This window comes from Leptonychotes weddellii, chromosome 4 (genome assembly GCF_054177405.1).
Source record: "Leptonychotes weddellii isolate Sample4059 chromosome 4, ASM5417740v2, whole genome shotgun sequence".
NCBI lineage: Eukaryota > Metazoa > Chordata > Mammalia > Carnivora > Phocidae > Leptonychotes > Leptonychotes weddellii.
The window spans coordinates 141,523,664-141,540,540 of record NC_138372.1 but is presented as its reverse complement, the minus strand read 5'-3'; positions in this window follow the sequence as shown (position 1 = coordinate 141,540,540).

Genomic DNA, 16,877 nt, shown 5'->3' with positions numbered 1-16,877 from the left:
GGCTGAGTAATCTGCTGGGGTTTGCTCTTGGGAGCTTTTGTTCCCTGCAAGCTTTCCATACAGCTTTGGAGGACAAGAGTGAAAAAAAGCAGCCTCCCAACCTCTGCCCCAGAGGAGCCGAGAACTCGGGGCCCCACTCCTCAGTGAGCCCCTAGAGAAAAGCAGTCAATTGCTCCCGTCTCCCCGGTCTCTGGCCTCACTCCGTGCTCACCCGGCCTGTGACTGAGCATTTCTATCTCTGGCACACGACCCCGTGTGGAGTCTCCAAACCCAGCAGATCCCTGCGGTGCACTCCCATGCCACTCCTCCCAAGGGAGGAAGGAGAGTCTCCCCGGATCTGCTGCTTGTTGGGTCCCTGCTGGAGGAGCAGTGGCCCGACTGTGCCATGGAGCATGGTTTATGGCAACCCGAGCTGAGAGCCCACGCCTCGGCTCTGGCTCTGCAGCCGGCTTCCCTGCTCCAATACCTGGGAGCTCTGCCACACTCAGGCATCCCTGGTCTTTCTGTGACCCCGAGGGTCCTGAGACCACACTGTCCTACGAGGGTTCCACCCCCTGCTTAGCCACTGGAGCGACGTCCCTCAGGGGAGCCGACTTCTAAAAATTCTGATTTTGTGCTCCGCGGCTCTATCACTTGCCAGAAGTGGCCGATGGAGGTCCCCTCCCCCGCCGTCTATCCTCCCGAATATCGCCTCAGATTCACTTTTCCACATGTCCTACCTTCCAGAAAGTGGTCACTTTTCTGTTCAGAGAGTTGTTGCTATTCTTTTCTTCAATCTCCTGTTGAGTTTGTAGGTGTTCAGAATGGTTTGATCTCTATCTAGCTGAATTCCTGGGACCAGACGAAATTTAGGTCTCCTACTCCTCCCCCATCTTGCTTCTCCCCAATCCAGTCACTTTCAAATAGGCTTATCAAATTCAGTATCTTTTAAGTCATTTTTGATTTAAAATTCATCCACATTCAGTGTCCCCCAGTCTTGCTGTTTTCCCTAGAATTGATGCAATGTTTTGGTGACTTATGTGAACAAAGACCATAAGAGAATTCTTGGTCTGCTTCTCAAGCCTCGATCTACCTTGGCTCTGTGCAGACATTCTCCAGTTGGATTCTTAGATCTGACTTCTTCCATACAAGCACATTCTAAATCCCCATCTTGGCTTCCTCTGCTCTGAGACCCCTCTGCATACCCATTGGTGCACTCACATTTGCTCAATCATGCTTTCTCTATTTCTCTCTCAACTAATTTCTGAACCCTTTCTTATAAGCACTGGATGCTGGTGCTTACTCCCACATCCTCTTGAGACCACTCTCTGTTGTTCCTACATCACATCCCAGTACATGTCTGTAGAACGACCCCCCAGAGCTTCAGATGGGAGCAATAAGACCTCTCTTCCCTCTCCTCACTGAGTTTTACAATTCCATCTGGGATCGTAGAAATTGGCAAAATATAAATTTCAGCTCTTTTTCCTTTCCTTTCTCCTTTTATTGCCTAGCTAATGGAGTCTTTAGTTGATCTGAAGTTTTTGGAAGAGGGGGTGAAGGACAGAAAGCCAGTTGCAACCACATGTTTTCACATTTTTCTTGTCTTACATCTGAATCAAATAAAGAATTTAGCATCTTATTCTCCAGTATTTTTACTGACATTCTGTAGTGTAATTAGTGTCCTCTAATTTAGCCACCTGAACCATGGATGCTTAAGGCCAAAAGAGATTTTTTAAATTCACATATTTTGTCACAAATTCTTTGGAAATTAAAAAGCAGCACTTTCTGCATGTAAGGCACAGTCCTAGGTTCAGGATTATCCTGTTGAAGTGATTGTGGTAAGCTACCTGGGAGAAATGAGATATTCAATCTGGGTCTTGAAGGAAGAGGTTCTGTTGCTAGTGGATGGGGAGATTAGATGGGGGGGCAGTTAAGACTCATTAAATGTAAGTCCTGTTCTACCATGTTCTTATATGTGTGTGTATGTGTATGTGTTGCCATCAGATTTTTTTTCTAATTTCATATATTTCCTTTTTTTTCTTTTTCTTCTTTTTTAAAATTAACATATAATGTATTATTTGTTTCAGGGGTACAGGTCTGTGATTCATCGGTCTTTCACAATTCACAGTGCTCACCATAGCACGTACCCTCCTCAATGTCCATCACCCAGCCACCCCATCCCTCCTCATATTTCCAATGACATTAGTAGATGTTAAAAGAAAATTTTAAAAAATAACTTAGAGCTACTGAAGCATTTCTGTCTTATTCTTTGATTTGTAGCATCATGAGCAAATGTCACTCTTATCCCTGAACATTTTTCTTCTCTTAGAAACAAGATTGTACAAAATCATGCATTCTAATTTCTCCCTCAGCTTCTCTGATCTCTTTCTTATGAGTCTGCTTCATTGTTTCTTTTCCTACCCCTTTTCCCTAACTGCATATCTCTCCTTAGATTCATTCCTTGGCCATTTGCTTTTCTTCCCCAAGAGATTTTCTAGAATTTTCAGCTTTTATCAGCCCATACAAATGATTGTTATTTCTGGGGCTCTTCCCTTCCCTGGTCTCCAGCGTCCTCATAAATTGCCATTCAACATATTTATTTAGATGATTAGGTGTTTATTGAGTACCTACCATCTGCCACCTCTGTGCTAGAGTCTTGACATTCAAAGATGAAAAGCAAAATCTCTCCTTGTGGTTACAGTAGAGCCCAAACAAGATATTTCCCATCCCAAACTCTCTTTTCTTTGACATTTTTATTTCTGTGTATAACATCATCATTCTCTGAGTCAAAAAACCATCTTCCTTTCCTTTTTACTCCCTACACTGTCATCAATATCTTGGTATCTGATCTTGCCCTTAAAATTCCCATGACTACCACCCTATGATAAGCCCCATAACTAAATTATTATCTAACTGGTCTCCCAATTTGGCTCTGGTATCTGATTGCACAAGTATGTCCTGCATGATATTGTCAAATTAATCTTCCTGAGTTACCATGATAGACATTTAGCTTGTGCTTTGATATCCAATCTACTGCACAGCAAATATATCATATTCATATCTGTCCCTCATATTTTGAATAGACTTCCTATATTTAGAGAAGTTCCACATGATAAGTTCTGCTTTCTTACATAAGATTCAGACCTAAAATCCTAGCCTTCCTTGCAGCTAGGAAGCAGGCATGTGACCTGAGCTCCACCAATCTGATATATCCACCTAACAGTTTGATTTGGAAATGAACAAGCTCTCTATTAAGTTTCCATTCTTTGTTGGTGCTAGTAGGGATTGAGGCATGCAATTTTTGGAGATGGCAGCAATAGTGATATTGCTTTCCCAGTGATTGCAAAGTGAAGTTCTTGTGCAGAAATGACATGAGGGGTAGGCAAATGCAGTGGCTTTTAGTAAAGCCACAAAAGAGGAAAGTTTCCTCATCAGGCCATTGTTCTGTGACATTGTTCTATTCTTGAAAGCTTAACTTCAATTCTGATCCTAGTCCTCACCTTAACCCTGTGAACAACCCCCAAAATACTTTCTGGCCATAATCAGCCAAGCCCTATTCTTGGATTGGATGATACTCAACCTAGAATAATCTCCCTATCCCTCTTACCAAAGTTTACCTTATTTTGTTACATCCCACTAAGTCCCTTTTTGTATAAACACTTTTCCCAAGAGCTTTATTTGAATTATTTTCTTGCTGTCTAACCTTTTACTTAACTTGAATCTAACTCAGTACTTGGATTATATTTTATATTATTGCTTATTATTTAATGTATAGAGCTATCTTCCTACTAAATTCTAGGTTACCTGAAGGTGTCTACTATACCTTTTGAATCCCAGAATTTGGCCCAGGGTCCCGCACATACCACATGTATAAAACAGAATGGCAAGGACCTCTCTACTTGCTACTGCTGTCATCCATTCTAACATGATGCTAGCAAGTAAAGCCTGTTAAAACTCTGAGGTTCTCAATTCACTCTCAGATAAATTTCAAGTTCTTCAGCTGGACACTCTGAGCCCTCCACAATCCAGTCCCAATTTCCCTTTCTCCTGAGAGTGCTCACCAACCTGAGTGTCTTAAGAATATTTGATATTGTATGCTATTTTTATTTCCAACCATAAGTCAATCATTTCAAGAATTTTTTAAAAAAGCAAATAACTCTCAGTATAGACTTTTGTTCAACCTCATTGTTTTGTGTCTGTGACTATCTATATACTTGGTTTCATGGCTTTTCTGTATATGATTTTACATCATAAAAGTCCTTAAAATAGGAACACTACTCATTTTTCTGATTCAGTTTCTGATTCTGATTTAGTTGATTACTTTGCTCAGGACCTCACTGAAATAAAAGTGTTGACTGGGTGTTCTTATCTAAAGAGTTGACTGGAGAAGCGCAATTCAGGTGGTCGGCAAAATTCATTCCCTTGTGGCTGGACGACCGCAGGCCTCATCTTCTTCCTGGCTGTCTGCTAGAGGCTGCTCTGAGGTCCTATGAGCTGCCTGCAGTTCCCTGCCACATGGTCCTCTCAGAGAGTAGCTTACAACATGGCTGCTTACTTCTTTAATGCCATCTGGGCTATCTCTCTCACTCCAGTCTACAAAAATAGAGTCTTATATAATGTAACTCAATCAAGGTAGTAACATCCCATCTCCTTTGTCACATTCAGTTGGCTAGAAGCAAGTCACAGATTCCACCTGTACTCAAGAAAAGGGAATTACCATGTGGGTATAAGTGGAGGGTCACCTTTGGGTACATCTGCTACAGTGAACTTTTGCCCAAATTTTTTTTTAACTGTGAATATACTTTGAAAATTAAGACACTGTAGTAAGCAAAGCAACTTTCACATTGTGATTTCACAGGCAAAACTACTGCACTGTTTAGAAAGGAATATATACTATTAATTCAACTGGTTTGCTGTGGCTCAGGATGATGAATGCCCTCTCATATTTAATTGATCTAATTCCTTCTCTAGGCTGACAATATTTTTACTGCCAATTTTCAATTAAATTGTTTCTCTCAGGCCATCTTGACCTCTCAGTGCTCAGTTCTGAGGAGTCGTCTGGAAGCCTTCATCTAAGTAATGGCATCTACCAAATTCAGAACAAATTCTTTGCAGTATACCAGTAAATACAGGCAAAATATACTATACTTTCTAATATACTGACCCAGCCAGAATTACTAGTTCAAAAATACAAAGTTTGTCACCCTATTCTTGGATCATTTCCCTACAGAGAGGAAAATAAACCTTAGGAAGGCTGTGTTTCATAGCATCAAACACTGGACTTAAATAGAGTTCAATCAATCCTGCTGGCATAGCTCCAAGAGTAGCTGAGATTGAAACACCATTTCTGCCAGTGATGATACTTAAATTCTGCCATTAAATGAAATCCTGGGCAAAGAGGTAAATGAAGGGTTAAATTTAAATGTCTGATGTGCATCCCCCTAAATCATGCCCTTTACTGTGGGGAAAAGAGGATAATGGGATGTTTTCTTTTATAAATATTTACTATGTAATTAAATATCCTGCCTTAGAATCTATTTACAGTGTCTGGTTCACAGCATCCTATTTCATAGAAAGTACTGTATTCTAATTATACAACCATAGGTTGACTATAAGGAAAACACTGTTCAGTTATATCTTTTCCTATCCAGCTACCAAAAGAATTAATTATAGATGGCATATATTGTCCTGACCATATACTTTGCCCTGTTAACATATAGAACAAATTAATATTTAACCATTATTTCTCTGTCATGGTTTTTTAAAGATTTTATTTATTTATTTATTTATTTGTTTGTTTGTTTATTTATTTATTTGAGGGAGGGAGAACGAGAGAGAGAGCAAGCCTGGGGCTGGGGGGAGGGAGGGCAGAAGGAGAGGGAGAAGTAGACTCTCCACTGAGCAGGGAGCCTGAGGCAGGGCTGAATCCCAGGACCCTGAGATCATGACCTGAGCCAAAGGCAGACGCTTAACTGACTGAGCCACCCAGGTGCCCCAGCTCTGTCATGTTTTAAGTGTACTCACCTGTGACCATTTTCACTATAACAGAGATCTACATAGATATTGAACAATTTCCTTCTTCCTGAAAGGAAATAAAAAATTTCCATGAAAACTTAGTTCATATTGATATTACTCAATTGAGTAATATGTCCTTACACCTTAAATTTCCTCTATTGGCAATGAAAATTGAATGCACCAGTTTAATTCTGTAGTTATAAAAATTTTATCTGATATTTCTGGATAATTATATAGTTCATGCCATCTCTGACATTTTCCTCTGTTTTTCTTTGGGGTGACACATTTTCATCATTTGTTAATTTACTGATGATGATGATGATGATACCTAATCTTTATTGATCATCTACAATTTGCCAAGCACTTAAGTGAAGTACTTAACATCTATTACCTCACTAGGCTTCACAATACCTTATAATGATCCCCATTTAAAGATGAGAAAACAGGTTTAGAAGTTAATAACATGTCCAAACATCACACAGGTGGCAGATTCAACACTCAGACCCAGTTCATTCTATCATCAAATTAATTTGGCCTCTATACCCTATTCCAACCCCATGTCTTTTTAGTGGTTGAATTTTGTGAATCAACAATATGTTGTTCATAGAAAAATATACAAATCTCCAACATGTGTAAGCTGGAAACATTTTGACATTCTGTGCATAGCCAGTACAATATTCTTTTTTCATACATTTGATAAAATTGCCACGAATATGGCACTGTATTTGACAATGTACCAGATTAAAGTAATTTTAGCTTCAAAATATCTGTGTTAGATATGATCTTGTTCTATAGCTTAGCAGAATGTGCATATCTTCCATTTGATATGATGCTTTCCTTAAAGGTGTTAATATATGCTATGATCATTTTGTAGAGTCTCCCTAGAAAACTTAGTGGCTAGATTTAATTATATGCATGTTACCAATACAGAAAATGTATACAAAGAGACACATATTTTGTAATAAACTAAAAAATGAATACTGACTGTCACAATATCAACAATATTCTTAATACCTTTTTAAGATTATAATCTTCACAAATGGGTAAATGAAACAGGGTAGCAAGATGGAAATGGAAGCTGTAGTAGTTTTCTAAGGATGCCATAACAAAATATCAGAAACTGTATGGCTTAAGCAACATAAGTTTATTCTTTTAAAATTCTGGAAGCTAGAAGTCCAAGATTAAGGTGCAGGCAGGTTGGGTTTCTTTTGAGGTCTCTCTCCATAGAATGCAGATGCCCACTTTCTCCCTGTGTCATCATATAGTCTTCCTTCTGTGTGTATCTGTGTCCTAATCTCTCTTCTTACAACAACACCAGTTATGTTGGATTAGGGATCACCGACATAACCTCATTTTTACTTAATTACCTCTTTAAAGGTCCTATCTCTAAATAAAATCACATTCTGAGATACTAGGGGGTTAGAACTTCAACATATATATTTTTGGGAGAGACACTATTCAACCTATAACAGAGGGATATCCTGATATCTTCCTAGCAAATAATAAAACACTCCTTTGGGTTGGTGCCAATTAATCCTTCCTATTTTGGGGGTGTGATTTCCTAATCATAATTGTCAGTAAGTTATTTCAGAAAATAAACAAGTAAAAAATCTTACATAGAAGTCATAATTTCTACCCCTCAAAAGAAAACAAACCAAGAAGTAGTTAAAATTTGCAAAATGCAAAAATTTTCTCCTAAATCTCAGTCAAGTACTCTACTATCCATCTCACACTATATAGTAAATAATTTTGACAAATTGTGCAAGATCAATTTTTGGTAAAGGAAATAGTACTTTTTTCCTATTGACTTTTATTATAAAAGTAGTGATGTGTCCCATGAGCACAACTGAAAGAGTCTCAGGACCAGTCATCACATATCTGTTGCTTTTGGATCAGTTCCATCTGCCAACCCTTCAAATAAGCAAGTGATAAGTAGCAGTGACCCATGTGGCTCCTACATTGCATAGGGATTACAGATTTGTTTGGTTTTGCAATTAACACATTGTATAGTAGCCCTTCCTGAAATTTGTGATCGGGGCTATACAGGCCTAATTATTTGCTAATTCATCCTCACGTCTCACTTTGGGGTTTGGCAAAGAACTTATAGTGGCAATTTAAGTTTAACGCTGGGGTTTTTGATAGCATTAGGTAGTGATAAAGAAGAAGGTAGGATGACTATTTTTAAATGTCATAAAGCAGAGGTTATTGTTAATCATGTGTATTAAATTATGGACCACTTTGAAGAATTTATGAAAATTATAGAAGCTCATTTGCCCATAATCACACAAAATTTTACAACATATTTTAAAGAGTTTAGATTTTTTTGTAAATCAGTAGACCTCAGTTTAAAAATGTCTTTCATTTAAAAAAAAACTTAAAAAAAAAAAGAGGGAGGCACATGGGGGCTCAGTCAGTTAGGCATCTGACTCTTGATTTTGACTCAGGTCATGAGATCAATCCTCACAATGGGCTCCATGCTGGGAATGGAACCTGCTTAAGATTCCCTCTCTTCTCCCTCTCCCTCTGTCCCTCTCTCTTTCTCTCTCTCTTTCTCCCTCTACCTCTGCCACTCACTCTCTTTTTCTCCCTAAAAAAAAAAATAATAATAATAAAATTAAAAAGGCTTGAAGATACCAGTCTCACCTCAGGGACACAGAGTTCAAAAGAACCCAGCTTCTGATTAATTAACACTAAGTTCCACACTGATGACCTAGAAAATGGTAAAAAGACTTATCTCAAAGCATAAAAACTATTTATCTCAGACTCTACTTCTACATAAAATGTCTGGCTTTCAAAAAAAATAACAAGGTATACAAAAGGTTAAAAACAATTCCCAAGGAACAAAGCAATCATCCAAACCAGACTCAGATATGACACAGATGTTAGAACTATCTGAAAGTGTATTTCCAAATAACTATGATTAATATGTTAAAGGATCTAATGGCAAAGGTGAACAACATGCAAGATCAGATGGGTAATTTTAGTAGAGCAATTAGAAGTATAAAAATTAAACATAAATGCTAGGCATGTATAACACAGTAACAGAGTTAAGGAATGTCGTCAATCATCTGATAGGTGAACTCAACATAGCCAAGAAAAAGTAATTAAATGTATGTATGTATGTGTGTATTTATTTATTTATTTATTTTTAAAATGTTTAAAGTTCTTATTTATTTTTTGACAGAGAGAGAGATAGCGAGAGAGGGAACACAAGCAGGGGGATTGGGAGAGGGAGAAGCAGGCTTCCCACTAAGCAGGGAGCCTAATGTGGGGCTCAATCCCAGGACCCTGGGATTATGACCCCAGCTGAAGGCAGATGCTTGACAACTGAGCCACCCAGGCACCCCAAAAGATAATTCAATTTAGTTAGATCTATAGAAATCACTCAAACAGAAGCAGAGAAAAAAACAGCAGGGGGGAAAAAAATGAGGAAATATCCAAGGGCTATTTTCTATTTGTTCCAACTATACTTAGTTTCAGTTTAAAATATTTTTAATTTCTTTAAAGATTTAATTCATGCATTTTTTAGAAGTCTATGTTTTATTTTTCAAATATTTGGGTATTTTCTGTTATTGGTGTCTAGTTTTATTTCAATAAGTCAAGGATATATTTTATATGATTTCTATTCTCTTAAGTTTTGTAAGGTTTGCTTACAACCCAGAGTATGGTCTATCTTGCTGAATTTTCCATTTGTATTTGAGAAAAATGTGTATTCTACTGCTGTTGGATGGACTATTCTAGAAATGAGTGTCAGGTCAAACTGAAAGTCCTGTTCTAATCATCTACACCCTTCCTATTTTCTACCTACTTTTCTTCTTCATTTATTGAAAAGGATGTTATTATCTCCAATCCACAGAGTGGCCCAAAATATTTGAAAAACACATATCTCATAAATAAAGAACTTGTATCTAGAATATACAAAGAATTTTCAAAATTCAACAGTAATAAAACAAAACCCTACTTTTTTAAATGAGTAAAACATATGAACATACACTTCACCAAAGAAGAGATACAGAGGACAAATGAGCATATGAAAAGATATTTCATCTTATTAGTCACTAGAAAAATGCAAAATAAAATCACAATGATTTATCACTACTTATCTATTAGAATAGTGTTGATAATATTAGAATGTATAATACTATATAACCAACAATCTCAGTATTTACCCAAGAGTATTTACCCAAGTATGAAAACATATATTCACACACAAAAACCTGTATGTTAATATTTATAACAGCCCTATTCATAATATCTAAAAACTGGAAACAACCCAAATGTCATTTAACAGAAGAATGGATAAACAAACCGTGGTATATCTATATAATGGAATACTCCTTGGAAATAAAAATGAAATATTGATCCATGTAATAATAAGAATGAATCTTAAACATATTTTTCAAAGTGAAAAAAGCCAAAACCAAAGGCTATATATTGTATAATTCCACTCATATGACATTCTTGAAAAGACAATCTAAAAGGATAAGAATCGGGGCACTTGGGTGGCTCAGTTTGTTAAGCATCTGCCTCTGGCTCAGGTCATGATCCCAGGGTCTTGGGATGGAGCCCCACGTCGGGCTCCCTGCTCAGCAGGGAGCCTGCTTCTCCCTCCCCCGCTGCTTGTGTGTGCTCTCTCTCTCTGTCAAGTAAATAAAATCTTTAAAAAAATTTTTTTTAAATAAAAGGATAGGAATCAGATCAGGGGTTGAGAATGGAGAAAGTGTTGACTACAAAGAAGCAGCATAAAAGAATTGTGGGTGCCTTAGAACCATCCTGTATGTTGGTAAATACACAACTTTATGTGTTTGTCAAAACCCATAGAAATAAACACCATAAAGAATTTAGGCAAAATTTTTATAATATCAACCACATTGTCAGGGGACTCAAAGATGGAATACAGAGCATGACAATCATACCATGTAAACTGTTAACATTAGAGGAAGCTGGATAAAGGCTATTTGGCAATTCTATGTACTATCTTCAAGCCTTAAAAGTATAAAAAAATTTTAAAATAAAAATAAATAAAATTACATAAAAATTAAAAGTTTAAAAAAATACCTGGTTGCATCACTATTACTTAATATAACACTATGTTAACACCAAAAAAAAAAAAAAGATATAATCTCATAACAAAGTGAAGTTCCTAAAATTTACTAAATGTAATGTTTAAAACGCAAAAAGTTTGGAGTCAATTACTCCAAATGTATCATTTTCCATTTCCTTTCCTGACACATTTTAAATACACATTTGTCTGGGAGGTGCTCAGGAAAGATCTCTGAATGAATAAATGAGTTAACAAATGTTCAAATTCAACTCATCATCTTCCCCTTAGTCCCAATGACTTTTAATTTCACAATTTTATTTAATAACAACTTTATTTTCTCAGCACCCCAGGCTCAAAATCTTGGTGTCCTTTTTAACTCTAGGTTTTTATGTCAACACTTCTCCCCACCCTATATCCATCAAGTAAGTCACCAACCATGCCATTTCTATCCCTGCTTTTCATTTGCTACTCCTTATCACAATAGTTAAGGCTGCCATAAATTTTCATGCATGTGATTTCAATATGACTTTGAAGAGCCCCCTTTCGTAAAATGGCTGCCAGATAAATCTTCCTTACTTTGATGATGGCATAATAATGCTCCCTAACTTTCAGTGATTCACCATTTCCTAATAAATAAACTATTACTTCTTTAGGGCAGTTAGCGGCTTCAAGTATTTCCCAACACAGGCAATCTGAACTGTTCATTATTTTCCAAGGACAGTATCAATTTTCACAGTTTTCATGCTATCATTATTATTATTCCTCCCACTGGAAAATGCTGTTCCTGTCTATTTTACAGATCCAACCACTTTAGTTCCTGTTTCATATTCTTCATAAAGTTTTTCCTGATTCCCTGAAAAATGGATGCAACTCCCATCCCCTCCAAAACCCCATATGATCTTGTATGACCATCTCCTAACAGATCTCATTAAATTTTTACCTTGTATTATGATTATTTAACCATCTTATCTACTGCTTCTTTTTATATTGTAAGTAAAATGGAAAGAAGGGCTGTGATTCATCTCTATTTTTAATATTCCTTACTAGACCAAGAAAAGTGCCTGGCATGTGACCATTAAACAGTAAATAGTAACTTAATTAATTAATCAAATGTCGATAGATGAATAAATCAATGTTGTCTAGGTTGTGACGGGGGAAGTAAAGTTGTACTAGAGTTTTATTTTTAAAAAATAATTTTTTCCTTTTCTTCTATAAAGAAGACAATTAGAGAAGAAAATTAGCTTAATAGCAAAGAACACCAATGCTTATTCACAATGTCTGCTGACCACTGAACCCACTATTTGAGTCACAGGCACATTGGGGACTGCATAAAATTCTTCAAGAAGCTTCTATGACAACAAAAGGAGACAGCCAGTCTCCTTCAGTCCTTCGAGCTGACTTTGTGAGCTCTGGCAATGGCTATCTTGATTTTAGGAATATAAGATTTTCCATCAGTTTCCATGTACTGAAAAAAAAAAAGTATTATTAAGACACTTGCTTTATCTCTTTCACATAAAAGAAACTTCTGTACAGGAAGAACACTAGAGAATTTACCTCAGATAATAGCAGTGTCAGTAAAAAGCACCTGCTGACCTATACAAAATTAAGACCTCACATGACACATACATTAAAGATACACATCAAATTAAATTCTAATACTCCAAATGACACTTTTTTTTATTAAGCATGACTGAAAGCAAGAGCCTATGAGTGACAGGTATTTTCCTACTCAGCCATTAGGTAAAGGATATTTTATGGCTGAAACATTCTTTAAACATCACATCAAAAGTCCCAAACACAGTACACTGGTATTCTTTTTTTCTTTTAAAAGACCAAGTCTTTCTTAGTGCTATTTTCCTACTGTGAAATATTTTGCATATTTACACAAAATTATTGGAAAATGTTTCACTTAGCTGGACAGATATTGCCTAAAATCATTCATGAACATACAAGAGATTAAGTATCCTTGGTTACTTCTGTTACTTCATTTGCAGGACACATCAACACATGAATAACTAACCCTATTCATCTGGTGGCTAGTGTTAGAGAAGAACCCAATGTTGAAACAGCAATAACCTACCTCTATGTTACTCATTTTGGCCTTTAAAATGTTGGCTTTGGGGCACCTGGGTGGCTCAGTCGGTTGAGCATCTGCCTTCGGCTCAGGTCATGATCCCGGGGTCCTGGGATTGAGTGCCGCGTTGGGCTCCCTGCTCAGCGGGAAGCCTGCTTCTCCCTCTGCTTCTGCTGTCCCTCTGTTTATGCTGTCTCTCTCTCTGCCAAGTAAATTAATAAAATCTAAAAAAATAAAAAATAATAAATAAATAGTAAATAAATAAATAAAATGTTGGATTTAACATTTCCATACTCACCTCTTACTACTTTTATTTCCCTCAGATAAATGACAACAGTGGAATTTTTAAAAATTCAGCTGTTTATGGCAAGACATTGGATATAGATTCTATGGAGAGCCAAACTGTTCCAAACTCATTGTCTGGTATCATTTAGGTAAACTTTTTTTTATAGCCCTGCACACATGGGCAAAAACTTTCTTCCATGGCCGGATTGTAATATTTTCTGCACGTAGCCAGCTCTTTAAACGGTCATCTATATTGGAGCTTTTCCTAAACTCACCTCTACTCTTAAATCATCGTCAAAGATTATAATAGTTTTCACTAATAAATCTAGAATACACCTGTTCACACAAATTTTGGATTAATTCATGTTAAATGTGTAATAATCTTTTAAGCCCCTATTCTCAACATTGCTGAACCCTCACTTTGAGAAAAACTGCAATTAAAAAAAGAAAGAGAGTTTTTAAAGGAAGTCTCTAGTGAATCCTTTTGCAAAGTAAGTAATCACATTCTAACTTATCTGTTTTGCAACTTGAGAAACAAGATTCTTGTGCCTGTATCTCCAGTAGAGGAGATGAGAATGAGGGCAAAGAGCATCTCTTGGCTGGCCCAGGAGGAAAGGGTAAGATGAGAGGAGACGGCAGCCGCCCGGGTTCTCTCCCTAGAAAGTTAAATGCCAGCAGGGTTAGGTCTTGCCAATATGAACACAATCACAATGATGGTATAAAAAGACATGTATTTTCACCTCTATTGACTTTTCACGTTCATGGGATAATTATTGTAACATTTTCTTAAAGGGCAAAAAGCTTTTGATGATGAATACATCTCATTACATGGAATTTTACGTGTAATCCTTACATGAATCTCATTGTAATTCAATGGATGAATTACGTGTTAATGCTAGCATAACAAGCCTTTAACCTATTTGACTTAATTATAGGCATATCATCAGATTTACTGGGAAAAGGTTTCTTCCCCATGCTCTAAAAAGTCTTTTCACTTTTTTAACCCTTTCGTTAAACCTTTGGAAGGCTGTATCAGCTTCTGTTACTCACAATCTGTCTCTTACTCCCACGTCCTATTGACTTCATCTATAGAAACAGGACAAAACAGGACATTATTTTGTTTAACTTGAATTTCTGTCTAGAGGTTGGGGGCTCTTGGTCTACCTGGCCCCTTATGAGAAGAACCTTTTTCAAATCAAGAGATGTAATGAAATAGCAAGAACTTGGTCTGGGACTTGGAAATCTAGTTCTGACACTCACTAACAGAGTAGCTTTAGAAAAGTCAGTTAATCAGCCATGAATCCCAGCTCTCTTTTCTGTTAAATGGAGTTAATTACACTCACCTGCTTACTCACAGAGTTTGGTGAAGACTTAATGTAATGTTAAGTGGTGTTTGGAATAATGTTGCATAAAAAGTAAAACACAATACAATTAAAGTGTTGATAAAGAAGAAAGAAGAGGAGGAAGGGGAGGAGGAGGAGACTGAAGAGGAAAGGAAGGAAAAGAAAAAAGAAGAAAAAGAATATTCAACAGTATTACAATAAATTAGCACTTTAAAGAGAATTAATAAATATGCAGTGCATGTGCATACAAAAATAAAGAATGAACAGGATAACCAAGGGGCACATGACAGAAATACCTAATTCAGAAAAGGACTCCCAGAGCTAACAACAACTAATCTGAGATTTGAAAAACAATTAGGAAAGAATTAGAATGAGAATTGTGTTGGGGATGAGGTAGATTATGGAAGTGAGACAGAGCAGGGACTGGACTTGATCCCCTCAATCCTGACCCTGAAACCAGTGTTACTTCCTAGCTGAAACCCTATGTCCCTTGAGTAGCATGTCTTGCACAAATGCAAAAGCAAGATACTTACCAAAGGCGGATTCAACTACGAAGACTGGCGAAGTCTGAACCAAACCAGTCTGCATCAAGGTGGACCCCGGTGCTGACACTCCACTGACTTATCCGTCATTATAATACTAAAAATCACATGGGGGGTGGAGATTGAACATGCTAATGAGACATGAGTTGCATAACGAAGCATGTTCTGTCCACTGCACATGCACACCCAATGTGCCATGCCACTCCTTTCTCACCTTAGCCTCTTTAAAAGCTTTCCTCAAGGGACGCCTGGGTGGCTCAGTCAGTTAAGCATCTGCCTTCAGCTCAGGTCATGATCCCAGGGTAGGTCATGATCCCAGGGTCCTGGAATCAAGCCCCAAGTTGGGGCTCCTTAATCAGTGGGGAGCCTGCTTCTCCCTCTCCCTCTGCCCTTCCCCCTGCTTGTGCTCTCTCTCTCTCTCTGTCAAATAAACAAAATCTTTTTAAAGATTTTATCTTTAGACAAATAAACAAACAAACAAATTAATTAAAGCTTTCCCTGACCTTTGTTCACAGAATCAGCCTGAAGGACCCTTTCCTTGGTGCTGTCTCCCTTGTGCTCCAACATAAGCCCCGATAAAAGTCTTGCTTGGAATTCTCACTTGGCCCCAATCAGTTTGGAGAGCCCAAGGACCCGAGTCAGTAACAGAGGTAAGAAGTCCCAGTCTTCATGATAGAGATAATAATTTGTTCCTTACTACAAAGTCAGAACCCAGTAAAAATGTCGTTGAATGAAAGAGAGAGCATATTTGAGCATAGAGTGCAAGATGAGAAGGGTTGGAGATGAGGGTGAGAGGGAAGTGGAGGGTTGGGTTTTAGAGTGATGACTCTGTCTACTGTATGAAGAACTCTGTAGAGAGGGGTGGGGGCAGAGAAGCTGGCTGGGAGAATATGGCAGCAATTCCATGGCCTCAGAGAGACAGGGAAAAGCTTGACTGTTGATTGGAAGTGGGGCATAAATAAGGATGGTCTGAGGAAAGGGTTAAGGAAACACTGGCATCCCAGTTTTGACAAAGATGAGGGCACTAAGCAGAGATTCTAAACCTCCCTCCCAGTCACAGGAGCATATGACAAGTGTTAAAGAACTAAAATTCAACAGAGTAAATTTAAAGATCTAATTGGCTTTATTCAATGATTCATGAACTAGGCAGCATCCCATCTAACAAAGAGAAAGGTACTCCAAGGAGTTGTATAAAATAGAAGGTTTTATAGGCAGAAACAGGGCTGGACAAGGAAGTTATTAGCAAAAGGGAAAAAAAGGATTATCTTAGGCAAAGATTCCCCCCCTTTAGGGGGAAAGGTAGGGGGTCTTAGCATGCAGACTACCTCACTAGTGCTGATCAGGAAATTCCAGACAGAATGGTTTAAAATTCTCCTGGGAGAGGCTGAGACTACACTTAGGGTAGGTATTAAATCTTGGTGGGGCTTAACATAAGTGACTCTGTTTTGGGGCTGTTGTTCTTTTTAACAATCTCTCCCCTTTTTTTCAAACTCAGCCTGAGAGAAGTGATCAAAATGTAAGACATTAAGGCATTAACGCCACTCTCAACTACTGCTTTATATTTCTAACAGCTTTTGTTGATCCTGGATTTTTTT